The sequence below is a fragment of the Chrysochloris asiatica genome, unplaced genomic scaffold (assembly GCF_000296735.1).
Source record: "Chrysochloris asiatica unplaced genomic scaffold, ChrAsi1.0 scaffold00345, whole genome shotgun sequence".
Taxonomy (NCBI): Eukaryota; Metazoa; Chordata; class Mammalia; order Afrosoricida; family Chrysochloridae; genus Chrysochloris; species Chrysochloris asiatica.
The window spans coordinates 896,639-900,829 of NW_006408863.1; positions in this window are offsets into that span (position 1 = coordinate 896,639).

Sequence of the window (4,191 nt, forward strand, 5' to 3'; positions counted from 1 at the left end):
TTTAGAAATGAGTCCCTTGTCTGATGTGTCATTGCAAAAGATTTTTTCCCAATCTATGGGTTCCCTTTTTTACTCTTCTGGTGAAGTCTTTTGATGCACATAAATTTTTAATTTTTAGTATGTCCCAATCATCTACTTTGTCTACTTTTGTTTATGTAGTTTTCAAAATGTTTTGTAGTCTGTGTATTCCCTGAATTAGTGCCCTCACATTTGTCCCTATTTTATCATTGACGACCTTCATAATTCTGGGATTCACATTTAGGTCTTATAATCCATGTTGAGTTGGGTTTTGTATAAGGCGTGAGGTGAAGGTCTTGTTTCCATCTTTTGCATATCGTTTTCCAGTTCTGCAAGCACCATCTGTTGAAGAGACTTTCACTCCCCATGTGATATATTTAGGTGTTTTGTCAAAAATCAGTTGGCTGTATGTAGATGGGTTAATTTCTGGATTTTCGATTCTATTGCATTGATCAATGTATCTTTCATTGTACCAGTACCAAGCTGTTTTGACCACTGTAGCCATGTAGTAAACTTTGTAATCAGGAATTGAGAGGTTTCCAACATTATTCTTCTTCTTAAGCAGTGCTTTGCTTATCCTGGGTCTCTTTCCTTTCCATATAAAGTTTGTAATTGGGTTTTCCAGCTCCTTAAAAATGTTGTTGGAATCTGGATTGGGATTTCATTTTATGTGTAAATTGCTTTGGGCAATATTGACATTTTCACATGTTAAGTCTTTCTATCCAGGATCATGGTACATTCTTCCATTTTTGTAGATCTTTTTTGGTTTCTTTTAGTAGTGTTTTGCAGTTTTCTTTGTGTAAGTGTTTTGTTTCTCTGGTTACATTTATTCCTAGATATTTCATCCTTTGGGTGGCTATTGTAAATGGTATTGCTTTTCCTAATGTCCTTTTCAATGCTGTCGTTTTTGGTATAGAGGAATCCAACTGATTTTTGTATGTTGATCTTATATCCTGCCACTTTGCTGAATCTTCCAATGAGGTCTAGTACCTTTTTTACTGAGTCTTTGGGGTTTTCTATGTATAGAATCATATCATCTGCAAATAGAGAGATTTTTTTTTTTCTTATTTATATGGTGGATAAAATTGATAGTTTTTCCAATGCTGAACCATCCGTGCATCCCTGATATGAATCCCACTTGATCATGCTGTATTATCTTTTTTATGTGTTGCTGGATTCTGCTTGCTAGGATTTTGTCCTCTCAGCACTGCTGAGAACAGAAGTGTTACATACAAAGGCAAGCAAGTCAGATTAACTTGGATCTCTCAGCAGAAACCATACAAGCAAGAAGGCAATGAGGAGACATATATAGAACCCTGAAAGAAACAAACAAGAAACTGCCAACCAAGAATTCTTTATCCAGCAAAGCTATCAATCAAATATGAGGGTGTTATCAAAACATTCCAGAAAAAACAGAAACTAAGGGATTTTGCAAAAGCACAGTTCAGGGCCAGCTCTTGGGCTGAGAGTATCTGTGCACATGTGTGGCAGAAGAACCCACCAGTGGTGAGGGTGGGGGGGGGTGTCCATTTGCTCAAGCACCCTCTCTAGTCACCAGAATGGAGGTGCACAAAAAATGGGGTGGGGGGAACCAATGAATAAGTAAAAAAAAAAAAAAAAAAAAAGAAATTCAGAACAAAGCAAAACAGACAAAATGTACTGTCAACCTTTGCTCTGGGGTTCCTGCAGTGTTTTTCTGTGGTGTGTCTGCTCCCTTGTTCGGTCTTGTCTCACTCAAGTTGTCAGCTCTGGGCCGCCTAGCCCTGCAGATTCAAAAGTGTACAAGATTTCTTACTTCTGATTCAACTTCCACTAGCTATAAGCCCTCAAACTTTTTAAATATTCACACTTATGTGGTTCCAAGTTTTGGAGCTCTGCTCTGGATCTGCTTTGCCTGCATTTTGTCGTGAACTGCATTGCTGAAGGTGAACTTCATTGCACCTCCACCCTAGCCACCATCAAGTCTTGCCTCCCTAGTCCATCCATTTCTGAAGCGTCGTTTTACCCCAATGCCTTTATTGCAGTTTGGACTTCTACCATCAGTACCATTGATTCTTATCATATGCTATTTCTTAAATTGATTGAATATTGACCAATTCTTTTGATATAGTGATTCTGTATTTCTTTCATCTTCTTTTCAATATTTTGTTCATAAAATCCTTCATTATTGCCACTTGAGGCTTGTATTTTTTTTCTTCAGTCTTTTAGCTCAAGACATGATAAACATGTTCTTCCCATTTAATTTTCCAACTCTAAGTTTTTACATATTTTATTATAATGCTTAACCTTGTCTTCACAAGTTGCCCTTCGAAGTTTCCTCTCCAACTCTGTATCTTCCTCGTGTCTTGCAATCAGTGTAGTATCTCTACATTGGAGAGTAATTTCAGGGTCTCTTCTGACATTCAGTTTGGTCTTTTCTTTTTTTCCTGACTTTTTAATCACCTTTTACTTTCTTCAGGTATGTTGTTCTTGATGTCATCCCACAACTCTTCTGGTCTTTGGTCATTAGTGTCTCATGCATCAGTTCTGTTCCTGAGATGATCTCTAAATTCAAGTGCGGTATGTGCAACATCATATTATGGTTATGTTTAATCAATGTCAAACTGAAGGAGTTGACAAAATTCTTCAATTTCATAATTACTGACATTAGCAGTTGATGTAAAAATTTGAATAATAGAAGTTTACTGGTATCCTTGTAGTCGTATGGATATCATCCTATAACAGACAGCGTTGTACTTCAACACAGATCTTGAAATGTTCTTTTTGACAATAAATGTGATACCATCCATCTTCAAATAAACAATTTGATTATTTAATTCAAAATGGCCAAAACACTCCACTTCAGCTCCTTAATGCCAGGGATGACTCCAGTTTTCCTAGATTCCATTTTATTTTGATGAATTCTAATTTTCATAGATTCATACATTGTACATGTCACATCACAATTATGAATGAATGCTTACAGTAATTCTTATGTTGAAGTGTGAGATTATATATGCCGTATAAGCATATAAAGGTCCCAAAAGCTTTACTACATCATGCAACTATGACAACTCTACTTTGAGGAAGTAGCTTTCCCCAGTTTTATTTAGAGTACCTTCCAACATCACAAGCTCTTCTTCAGGCACTCTATCTGACAATGTTTAGCTGCTATTCAGAATGTTTTCAGTGGCTAACCATTCAGAAGCAGCCTTCCCCTCCTTCTTTCTAGTCTGTCTGAATCTGGAAGCTCAACTGGTGTTTAAAATACTATTGGCATAGTTTCCAGCATCACTGCAACACAGGAGCGCCAACAGTGTGACAAGCTGATGAGTGAGTGGGAGACGGTTGCTTTAGGGCCCCTAAGTCCATCTTGACTCAGAATGACTACACTTAACAGCATAGAGCCACCCCAGATCCAGATGATTTTCTAGGATATGATCTTTAGGGGAGAAGCTCTGGTTGAGCAGTGGTGGGTTTGAATCACAGACTTTTAATTAGCAGTCACATGCCAATCACTGGGTCACCAGGGCATTGCCTCTGGCTCTAACACCCATTATCCTCGGTGCTGACAGCATGATTTCCCAGGTCCCTAAACCCCTCAAGTCCTCCTCCTGCCAGATCTCAGTTAGGTGTTTACTGTTGTTCACATGTTGTTGTTAAGTGCCATCAAGTCATGTCTAATCATAGCAACCCTGTATAGGGTTTCTGAGGAGCGGCTGGTGAGTTTGAAGAGACACTGTGTGGTTCAAACCAACCTTGTGGTCCAGGGCTTATCCTACAGCACCATACCAGGACTCTATTTTTATCCACGTGTTGTTGTTGCTATTAGGTGTCATTGAGTCAGTACAGATCATAGTGACTCTATTATATACAACAGAACCAAACACTGCCAGGTCCCATGCCAACTTCATGCCTGAACCCATTGCTGCTGCCACTGTGCCAATCCATTTCATGGGGTCCTTCCTTTTTTTCTCCGACCCTCCACTTTACCAAACATGATATCTTTCTGCAGGAAGTGGTCCCTCTTAATAATATATCTGAAGTATAAGAGACGAAGTCAGGCCATCCTGGCTTCCAAGGAGCATTCTGGAAGAATGCTTCCAGAATGTACTTCTTCCAACACAGATCTGTTTGTTCTTTTGGCAGTTCATGGTACTTTTAATAGTCTCCTCCAAAACCATAACTCAAATG